The following is a 12,424-nucleotide window of genomic DNA, read 5'->3' on the forward strand; positions in this document are numbered from 1 at the left end:
GCAGTGCCCCATCGATGCACACAAGTGGGAATCGAAGTCAGGTCTTGGCTTTGGCATACCCACAACTGGGGGCACCAATGAGAATGGTCATGCTTTTTCAAACATTCACCGCAACCTTGTCGAAATCGAAGACATTCCTGAGGAAGTTGAAAAGAGAGCCTACGACGATATCCTAGACCAAATCTCCCTCGGAGACTCTATTCTCCAAGAACTATCCATCCACCTCATTGACCTACCACTCGCCCATCCACAACTCATAGATTGGGACCAACCAAGTGTCATACACATCGATGAGTTCACATCAGAGGAGGCACTTCTAAGATTCATGGGAGCTGAAACACCTCACAAGAAAACAAAGCCAGATTCTACCTATATCTACAAGCTAGATCCCAAGGGGTATTTTGAAGAAAATCTCCAACCTAGTTTCGATACACCCAAAACTGGAACTAAGGTGAATCTGAGACTAGCTAAGGCAATGAAGAGAACCCCTCAGCAAGAAAATCCAGAGCCACAAGAAGAACATGAGGATTTAGCATTGCCTCCTCAAGATAATCGACTAGAGGTGTCTTCTATTCTAATTGAGGATACTCGAGAAGTCAACATTGGTTCTTCCGAGATCCCCAAACTTGTTCACATTGTTGCATCCCTATCACAAGACCAAGCTGACCTCCTCTTTGAGGTCTTAAGAGAAAACATTGGCCGATTTGCATGGTCATATCAGGACATGCCAGGACTTGATCCAAAGCTTGTAGTTCATCATCTTGCAGTTGATCCAAAGATCAAGCCCGTCAGACAAAAGCTTAGAAAAATGCACCCCAAGGTGGCATTATTGGTCAAAGCTGAATTAGAAGAATGTTACTTGCTAAGGTTATCCGACCTATCGACTACCCAGAGTGGATCTCCAACATGGTCCCTATCACTAAACCTTCCGGTGACATCAGAATCTGCACTGATTTTAGAGATCTTAACAAAGCTTGTCCAAAAGATGATTTTCCCTTGCCCAACATAGATATGATTGTAGATCTTACAGCTGGACATGAAATTTTGTCCCTCATGGATGGCTTTTCTGGGTATAATCAAATCAAGATTGCAGAAGAGGATCAGCATAAGACAGCATTCACTACCCCTTGGGGAACCTTTTGCTACAACATGATGCCTTTTGGCCTAAAGAATGCTGGGGCTACCTATCAAAGAGCTATGACAGCCATTTTTCATGATCTCATCCATAGCATTTTGGAGGATTATGTGGATGATATCTTGGTCAAGTCTCATACCTTCATGGATCATCTTGCTGACTTGGAGAAAGTCTTTGATAGGTTAGCCAAATATCATCTCATGCTGAATCCCAAGAAATGTGTCTTTGGGGTCACATCTAGCAAGCTTCTAGGCTTCATAGTTTCTAAACGAGGTATAGAGATCGACCCCAAGAAGGTCAAGGCTATCTTAGACATGCCTCCTCCCCAGACACTGCGACAACTTCCCTATCTTCAAGGAAAGCTCCAATCTGTTTGGCGCTTCATCTCCCAGCTTGCAGATAAGTGTACACCATTTTCGCATTTACTAAAGAAGGATGAGAACTTCAAGTGGGATCCTTTATGTCAGCGCAGCTTCAACCATCTCAAGCAGTATCTCATCAATCCCCCTATCTTGGTTCCACCAATTCCTGGTCGTCCCCTAATTTTGTACATATCAGCAACACCTACTGCTCTAGGGGCACTTCTAGCATAGCTTGATGACTACAAAAGAGAAAGAGCCATCTACTACATCAGTAGAACCCTAGTTGGTTATGAACTCAATTACACTCCTATGGAAAAAGCTTGTTTGGCAGTTGTCTTCTCAACTCAAAAGATTCGCCATTACATGCTAAGTCATACCATCCAACTAGTCTCCAAGATTGACCCTCTCAAGTATATGCTCTCTAGAACAGCACTTATAGGCCGTTTGGCCAAATGGGTTATGCTCCTTAGTGAATTTGACATCCAGTATGTGGATAGAAAGGCAATCAAAGGGCAAGCTATAGCATATCACCTAGCTGATGCACCTCTAATAGATGCTTATCCGTTGATCACAGAATTTCCAGATGAGCATATCTATCTAATTGAAGAACAACCCCCATGGAAACTTTATTTTGATGGCTCATACACATCTCATGGATCAGGGGCAGGAATATTGTTGGTCACACCTCAAGGAGATTACATTCCAAAAGCCTTCAAGCTAAAATTCCCTAGCACCAACAATATAGCTGAATATGAGGCCCTCATAGCAGGATTAAAGATAGCTGTAGAATGGAACATTGTTGAGCTAAAAATCTTTGGCAATTCTCAGCTCATCATCAAGCAAGCCCTAAATGAATATCAAACCAAAGATGAAAAGCTATTACCCTACAAAGAGCTAGTTGATCAGCTAACCCAACATTTTACAAAGCTTCAGTTTACACAAGTGCCTCGAATACAGAACAAAGCAGCAGATGCTATGGCTACTATAGGCTCACTCTTGGAAATTCCCCAAGCAGCTACACAGTATGAGTTTTTAGTGGAGCAGCTCCTCACACCCGCCTATGCGAATGAGGATTCAAACTGTGTTTGTATCTTGGTTGGTCCCCAATCCCCTTGGTACCATGAGATTCATGCTTACATTAACGATGGTATCATATCCCCTCACCTCACACGTACCCAACGCCAGAACCTCATCTAAAAATCATCCCGCTATGTTATCATAGCCAATACCCTATATCGTCGGGGTTATTACGATACTCTCTCTCGATGTTTAGACCAAAATGAGGCCGCGATGGTGTTAAAGGAAGTACACTCTGGACTTTGCGGTGCCCACACGAGTGGTATTGTCCTAGCGCGACAAATCCTTAGAGCAAGCTACTATTGGCCTACCATTGAAGAAGACTCCTATGACTTTGTCAGAAAGTGTCTCCCATGTCAGCAGCATGCAAATCTTGTGCACGCTCCAGCACAGGATCTACAGCCTATTACGCCACCTTGGCCTTTCGCTTGTTGGGGCCTTGATCTAGTTGGAACTATCACACCCCTCTCATCTGATGGACATAAATGGATAATAACAGCTACAGACTATTTCACTAAATGGGTGGAAGCAGTCCCCCTAGTCTCAGCTACAGGAGTTCAGGTCTCCAAGTTCATCTTGTACCACATTGTTTGCTGCTTTGGCATCCCATCCACCATCTTCACTGACCACGGAGGTAACTTTGAAAATCTCAACATGGAAGAATTATGCACTTCCCTCCGCATCCATTACCGCTTTTCTAGCCCATATTTCCCACAAGGTAACGGCCAGGTAGAGGCAACTAACAAAACCCTCCTCAAAATTCTAAAGAAAGTTGTCAATGATTCCGGCCGTGATTGGCACCTACAAATAAATCCAGCCCTATGGGCCTATCGAACTTCCTTCCGTACATCCACAGGCACAACTCCATACTCCGTAGTCTATGGTGCCGAAGCAGTACTACCTATAGAGGTTGAACTTCCCTCCTTGCACATATCTTTGCAAGGGCAAATATCAGATGAAGAATATAGAGTAGCTCGGCTCACCCAGCTAGATCTCTTAGACGAGAAGCGACAACAAGCCTATGATCATCTCACAGTCTATCAAACTCATCTCAAAAGGAATTTCAACAAGAAGGTGCTTCCACGACACTTTCAGCCAGGTGACATGGTCCTTAAAGAAAACATGAAAGTCCAAGCAGATCGAGAAAAGAAAGGCAAGTTTGAACCTACATGGCTTGGTACTTATGTTGTCACTGCTTCCTTTGGCTCCGAAGCCTATCAGCTATCTACACCGGAAGGAGAACTCTTGAATGATCCTACTAACATCAGTCATCTCAAGAAGTTCTATGCTTGAAGATCCTTGGTATACCTAGCTTTTGAAAAATACAAAAAAAAATAGTAAAGAGAAATAAGCGTCCAATGGTGAAAACTTGGCAATTCAAGCGCCTTGGATAGGTACCTTGGTGAAAACCTGGTAATTTAGGCACCTTGTGTACTAAAGACTAATCCATTATCTATCACTATCCTATCCCTCATCCATTCACCCACCATCCCATTAGACACACTTGCTTGTTCCCTTGGTGTTCCAACCAAATATCCAAATTCTCATGAAGCTTGTAAATACCTCCTGTACAGCTTGTAAAATCTTGTACCAAAGCTTGTATTATACCTTGTAAATCTTGTACCATACCTTGTATATCCAAATATTGTCCAAAGCTTGTACCATACTCCAGCTTGTAGATAATCTTGTATCCTAGCTTGTATCCTATCACATGCACCCAAAGAATTCCATTTTCCTTAAGCTTTTCGCAAACCATCTACCTATCCACCTATCAACTATTATAGACATCCCATCCTTCACAAACATTTCCATCTCACAAAAAACCAAAACATGAAAAAAATTGTACATTTGTAACATATCTTGGTCGGTCAACCTGTACATCCTCTTTAACTTAGTACCATTGTATCTATCCATCTTTCGTGTCATTTCATCCTTGATCAGCATCTTGTACACACCACACAGCTTGTTTAGCTATTTCAATGCATCCTTTAGCTAGATCTCCTGTCACCAAAGTGTTATCCTTCTTAGTTTAGCTTGCCAGACGCACCAGTCATCCCGATCCATCAGCTTAGGTGCTCTCCGATAGATCCTTGTAGGATATAGCTTTCCTCATGTTTGATCTTGGTCTGTTAGTACCTCGTCCTACCCATCTCGTTGGCAAACAGTTCTCTTTTGGATTTTTGCTTTCTTTTTATTTGGGATCTTCCCTTTTGGGTCTTGAAATATCTTTTCCAAGCAATCTCCTTGTTCCCTCCTCAAGGTTGCCATGATCTTCCATATCTTGGTATGCTGCGAATGGGGCAATTAGAGCGTAAGGTCTTGATCAGGTCTTTTTCTTGTTTTCTTTTTCTGCTTGTGGGTTACCTAGTGTCGTTTCCATGCTGCTTCCTCTGGGATTCGTGTGTGATATTGGGGCAATCCTTGCGTGTTTTTTTTGAGTTAGTTCGTCAATCCTCTGGATGGTTGGTAAAAAGGCCTTGATGTTCTTGGTAACCCTGGCAATTAACCAACAGTCCTATAGCAAATCTAGTGCTCAACTACATAGTGGTACTTCTCTTTGAAGTATCCCCCCGCTCAAAAAGCTTCAATGGTTTTCCTTCATCTCCATTATCCCCCATCCATATCCAGCATCCATCTCTCCTACCCCAGCTGATGCATCAGTATCTCTTTGAATCACTCATCACTCTTAGCTTTAGGGATCCACAATCCTAGTCTTAGGGATCCACCAATCCAAATCAACCCACCAAGCCTCATCTTTCGAGATCCACAATCCTAGTCCTAGGGATCTCCGAAACCCATCTTCCGCCAATCTAACTCTTTGGAATCCTGTTGCATCAGCTTTATAATCCCCTCATCCATCTCCCTATTCTGGATTCTTTTTTATAGCGCTCTGCTCCTTCATCCTCTGCAATCCCTGAGATCTTAAGCTTGCTTCCTCTTGTGCCTCTGATTCTCCCTTTATCATTCTCCCATAGTAAGAGTTTGAGCTAACTAAACCTCTTCTCTTAATCCAATTTGAGTCTCCTTGCTCATCCCAGATTCTTGTATTTTTCAAGAAGCCACCAAGCCTCGCTTTCTCTCCCCACTGCCTTCTTGAGGGGGCATCTCATAGTCCATTCTCTCCTCTTTTGCTCTAGCCTTGGGCATCTTATTTTCTTATCTTTGATGTCATGCCACTTGCGGCATCACATCAAAGAGGGGCAAAATGTAGACACCTAAAAATCCTTTAGAAAATAAAGTATTTTTATTTTCTGAAAAATTCCTGATGACATCATCATTTATTAATTAATTAATTATTTAATTAATTAATTAATTAAATTTAATTAATTATTTTAATTATTTAATTAATTAATTAATTAATTAATTATTTAATTAATTAATTAATTATTTAATTAATTAATTAATTAATTAATTAATTTTTATGCCATTAAATCCTTTTATCTTAATTAAAAATATTTAATTAAGGAATCCCTCCCAAAAATGTTTAAATCTTATTTAAACATTATTTCCTTATTTATTAATTATTTAATTAATAAATTGACCAAAAATCCTAAAATAAATTTTAAAAAAAAAATTTCCCAAAAGTTGGCCAATTTCCTTATGACCAATAACCTCTTCCAAAATCTTCTAATCCTTCTTTAATTTTGATTAAAGGCTAATCCCATCATTTCCTACCCCTAATCCCAACTCAAAATATTTAATTAAAGTTAAATATTAATCCTCATGTTTATTAAAAAAGTTTTAATAAATACCTCCTCAACCCAAACCCTTGAAATAAATAAAACTTTATTTAATTCCTAAAAATCTTATTTATCCTCAGAAGTTCTAGACTCTTCTAGAAAGTCTTTATCCTCATCCAAAGTCTAGACTCTTCTAGAAGATGTCTTTAAACCTAATCCTAATCCCTTCCTAACCTTGTCACATTCCCTAGACATGGGTTAAGACTTACTAACCCAAGCCAAAGTTAACAAATATCTCCTCCTTCACCCACCCTCATTAAATGCCATCCACTTGCCTATCCCTAAGCTAATCCTAAACCATCCTAATCCATCCTCTAATCATTTGCACAATCCTAAGGAAGCTTAAAACCTTCCTAATCAAGTCCAAGTCGAATTTTCTCTCATCACCCTCAAAATATCTCAACCATAAAACTTTATGAAGTCCACTAGGTCATAAATGACTCTTACAAGCCCTTTTATTGCTCTTACAAGTCATTATGAGGGTCTTTATGAAGATTTTATGCCTTGAGCCTCCTTTGTTGACTCATCCTTCCCCTTTTCTCCATCCTCTCACCATGTGACATGTGTCACTCCTTGATTGGTTGTAAGGAAGCACAATCCATGTGCTCTCCTCTCATGCAATCTGAGCCCTCCATAAGCTTTTTCCCATCCTTGCATCTTAGCCCTCAAACCCTCAAGCCTCTTGCCTATAAATTGGATCCTTCCCCTTTGCAAAATAACACAATCCATGAAGTAAAGTTATAATGCTATTTTGAGAGCCAAATCCATACTAAAGCCATCTATCCACACCAAAAATCCACAATCATCCATTGAAGCCTTTGGAAGCATATTGAGCATACATCCTATCCATTTAGATAAAGCTACTCAACAAGAGAGCTTCTTATTGAGAGAGTCCATTAATGGCTCATATTCTCAATTGAGAGCTCATCTTAGTCTATCTTGAAGTTTATGAATTTTGTTTAGTTTGTAGAAGCTTTATTTAAATTTGGTTTCTATTAGCATACTAACATTGCTCATATACAGTAATGAGTTTTATGATGGATATTCTATTATGATGGATGATCCATTTGTTGATTTTAAAGAACCATTTGAAGATCCCAAATTAGTTTCAGATTATGACATTGATGACATGTATGGGTACAAATCTAATTAATCATCTAAATACTCTCCAACTATGCACAAGGATATACAATTTCAAGGTATGTGTGATCCCTATCCCCACGTTGAATATGATGCCTTCATATTTGAGACTGGTAGCATACATGATTCATTTAATGAAGATAATTTTTAGTTTGAGTCTGATATTTTAAAGCGTGTTGATTAGAGCTTTCATAATGAGCAAGTTGTTGGAGAAAGTAAATCTAGTTTTTATACACATTATGACAATCAAGGTGTAGATTTAGTTCTCCTAAGTGATTTGATTCATGATGGTAATCTAATTGGTGAGACTAAAATGAATAAATTTTCTAGTTTTCCTCATGAAAGTTTAGATGAAAATCAGATCTATGACAGAGGTAAAGTTTTTTGTTGAAGTTCAGTGGCCCAAGGTCATCGTTTGTACATAATAGGAGTAGTTGTTTCTTGCTTTCAATAAAGTTGTTCAAGAGAGAATTTTTTTTTGTTAGGTGTGTGGTTTGCTTCTTCCAAAAATATGAATCCTTTCCATGCCCCGATAGAGCCACAGTTGGGACTCAAAATTGAAGTCTTGATTTTGAGTGCCATTGAAAAATCGAGCCCCATGAACACTATTTAAGTGCATATATACATGGTTGTTTGTTTAAGGTCTAATAGGTGTTTATTATTTCTAACACCTTGCATTCAATATATCCACTCACCCTATGAAGATAAATTTCCATTCTGAGAAATTCCGTGAAGTCCCATTTTGAGCAATGTCCAATTTTGCATTTTTGCCCAAGTGTCAAAAAGCGATAGGAGGCCTTGTTTACAACTGAATATCTCACACCCAATAATATTTCATGACTCACCACTATGGGAGTTTTTAGCATCCATACTAGAGATCCCATGTTTCATATATTGTGTCATTTTAAATTTGTTTGACTATGTTTTGAATCCTTTAAATTTGGTTGTTTATTATTGTCATGTTGATGTAAATTGTTCAAAATTATGGGAGGCCCTATTTGACTTGTTATAAATTTTACCTAGTTGACTGAATTGAGAAAATTTCTTTTTCATTACATTTTAGAGGTCAAAGACTAGCTATGTTTCAAATTTGAGCTTATGACGAATCTGTTTGATTAGTTTTTGAACACAATTCCAAATGCAATTTCTAATTTTTTACTAGTGTCAAGGAACACAGATTTGTTAGAACCCCTATTCATGATGTCATATATCAAAATCCATGATAGGTGAGATCAAATGGATTGTACCACTATTTACTCATCTAAAAATACTTTAAGTGTGCCAATTTTCAAATCTTGATGAATCCGTCTACACACTTTCCTAGGTCAATTCCATTTGCAAAACCACTTTTCTATGAGTTTCCAATCTGCAATTTTGAGTAGTCTACTTTGACCACTTGCCATTTGTGCCCTGTTATTTTTCATGAGCCTAAATCCCAAATTTATACTCTCCTCATGATAGTGAAGCAACACCCCAATTTTTGTCTCCCCAAGTATTAGTTTGCTCAATTTTCAAAGCCAAAACTGAATGTGATTTATTGTTTTCTAACATGTTTCCTTCCAGGTAGTTCTGAGAGGAAAACCTTGATAGTCAATATCTCTTGACTGATAATTCTTCATAAGATAAGATATGACAGGGTGCAAGTATCCAGAACAAAGAATCAGTGTGTTTGCTTTTAGAGCCCAGTTAGGTGTTCTTGTCAGTTTGTAGAGCCATTCAAAGGACCTCCTAGCATAAAGTTGACAGTTTGCAAAAAAATGTAAACTAGGTTTCAAAATTGTTTTTAGTGGTTGAATTCATTTTAAATCAATGCCAGATGGTGAATAGATCAATTTTCTAGTTCAGTCATTTGAAAATGAAACTTTTTTAGCTAGACCCACTTAGGGGCCCAATTAATTGCATCAAACTGATAGGATGTTTAGAGAGGAGGGTACTTTGATATGAGAACTGCTATAACTTTTTGAGGTATCTATCTAGTGAAATGTAACCACTACAGAGGAATAAGTGATTTCCAAAATGATAGAGAAATGGACCCAAAACTAGTTGCTGATGCTATCCACAAGGAACCAACTACTACATTATATGTTAAATTTGATAGAAAATTTCATTGTGATTGAGTATCTTGTTTTAAATATTTCATAGGCTCAACAATTTTGTTAGTGTTAGCTACAATTTGAAATCTTTTAATGCTTTGAGTATTTTGTGGTTTTGGACTTTGATATTGTTTGCAAAGATAAAGATGGACAGATGACTTTGAGTAGTTGGGCCATTCGATGCAACAACATGAAGGAAGGTATAAACATGAAAGAAGATTTGGAGAAGCCATGGTGTTAAAGTAAGACACCGAAAGTTAAAAGTCAAGGAAACAAAGGAATGAACTAAGAAAATAAACAAGAAAAGAGGGAAGAAGAAGAAATCCAAGAAAAAAAATGGTGAAAATCAAGGTGAGAAAAAATGTGATGTGTCTACTAGAGCCAAGAATCAAGATTAGAAGAAACCTAAAACTTCTATTGGAGCTAAGAATGATATGGCAGGATTAATATTCGTGTGTAACTCAACAAAAAAAGAGGACTATTTTTGCCACTACGTATTTGGCTTGCCTAAAAGTCAAAAGGATCTAGTTGAGAAGGTGGCCAATGGAATGAAACTCATTTTGTATGACTTTGAACTATGCTTAATGTATGTCATTTATAGAACTAAAGGATGCAGTCATCCTAATCTTGAGCCGAATGCTTTCAAGTTAGTGAAGATGTCATTTCTAGCCTAGTTACATTTTGTCATTCATAGAGATTTTGTGCCAATACAAGAAGAAAAATTCAAGGTTGCAGTGAAGAGAATGGATCCTCAACTTGTTATCGGCAAAGGATTGCAAGAGTTTCAAGCAGAAGATCAGCATGGCAACAGAAAGAACATCCACATTTTAAGGAAGTCAATACAAAGCAACCTACGCAAGAAGACATTGCATGTGAAAAGACAAAGCATCATCCCATAGAGTAGAAGGTCATAGCCAACAAGGAAGGCAACCCACACTAATAGAGCTATAGGAAAAGCTAAAAGAAAAGGTAGCCCACACACAAAGAAATGAAAAGGACTCGCCTAGGATCCTATAATTAGACCATGCCAAATAGGGGAGTTTGAAAATATTGAAGAGAGCTCCACGTTGAAAAAGAAATGAAGGAGGCCACAAGCACATCATAGAGGAAGCCATAGATTGGGTGAAGGGTCCATGCCAAAGGGGAGATCTACTTGTGGAATACACCATGCAAGGAATGGAGTTTCAAAATGAAGAGGTTCTATGAATCTAATGTAGTAACGTTCAAAAAAACATTCTTCAACTGCTTTGGCTTTTTACTATAATGGATCGACACCCTGCTCTCCTGCAAACTCTATCTGGGTGCAGCAAAACTTCAACTCAACAATTCTTCTCAATTATAACTGAAAAAATCTTGCTCTACCTCATTCCACTCCCCACCCAAATTTACAACACTGAAACCTCAAAATATTGCAAGCAAAGGATCCATGTCTAAGAGCTGAAGCTAACTATATCTTGGAGTAGGCTGGGAGCAAGCCCCCCATGGCATAGTTGTAATTAGAGTGTAAGGCTTTAATACCACATTGGTTGTGTGGTATTCGTGCCTAAATTTTTAAAAGTAAAGTAGCTTTATTGTGTAGTGTATTGATAAGGTGGGCATTTTGAAAGTTGTGGCCTCATGTAAGAGGACCCCACTAGCCATGTGGATGGCAATTGGACTACACAAATGTGAAATTTTTGACCTAGTATGTTGATGTCATCTAATGATGTGGTGACCCACAGATGACAAATACAAAGATAAGCATGACAAATGAAATCCCAAACTACTCAGAAATGAATGCCATGTGTCATAGTGGACACATAGCAGAACAACTCTTCCCTACTTCCGAAAGATGCAGGGAGGTTAGATAGTGTAGGGAAGTGCCCTAGCACCATGTGACAGTGGGCCTAGGTCAGAGGTGATGTGGCATGGTAATGTCTAACAAATGAATCATGGAGTGATACATGGAGATTAGCAAGCTCCCAAGATGGAGCCATCAAAATTTTCCATGTGGCAAGATCTAATAGTTAGCGCATTCCCACATTATAGAGTTGCAAGGAGGATAAGGAATGCAGGCAAGCAGCCCCTGGTCTATGGTGATGTGGCACCAAGTGGCATAAATCGACCAATCAGGTGCTACAATGTGGCAGCTCGATCAAATAGGGTTGACTCGAATCTCAAGGGAGAGGGAATAATAAAGTATTTGAAACTGCCTTTTCTTAATGTATTTTCAAAATTTCTCATGTTTAGATTTTTTTTAAATATAAAAATGGTTATTTTAAATTTTAAACTTTTGAAAATTCAAAGTGTAGACCAGAGTTTTATGCTAGGGGCAGATTTCAAAACAAGATTCAAGGGGTTTCCTATGGGTGAATATATACATATTATATATCACTAGAACTAGGAGAAGATGAACTTTCCATTTTTGGAGTTTTTTTTTGCACAAGAAGCCATCTACTAAAGTTATAAGAGGTATTGTCTCAGATTCCTAACTTGCAACTACATTCAGGTGTCAAAGTGCAGTTGTGATTTCTAGTAGGGTAATGACCTAAATATGTGTAAAAATGGTAAAAATGGAGTTCGGATCACTTTTGGTCACCTTCAAATAAGATTAAACCAATTTGTTTACTAACATTTCATGATGCAACTCAATTATTTTGGTGATATAAAGGTTTTTATCATTCAGCAAAGATATTTCCAAGTTAGTTATAGAATATTGATGAAAACCAAATCAGATCAAAGGGGTAGGAAGAAAAAAGAGGTTTTGTAACTCCAAGAGATGTTTTCCAAGTGGACACATGTCACATGCACAATAGATTCAAGAATTCACTCTATTGTATATGATTCACTTTCTTTCTCCATTGTAGAGGTTGGTTCCAGTTTTAGAGAAAAATTATT

This window comes from Cupressus sempervirens, chromosome 7, assembly GCF_028749045.1.
Source record: "Cupressus sempervirens isolate cs-2001-9-10 chromosome 7, ASM2874904v1, whole genome shotgun sequence".
Lineage (NCBI taxonomy): Eukaryota > Viridiplantae > Streptophyta > Pinopsida > Cupressales > Cupressaceae > Cupressus > Cupressus sempervirens.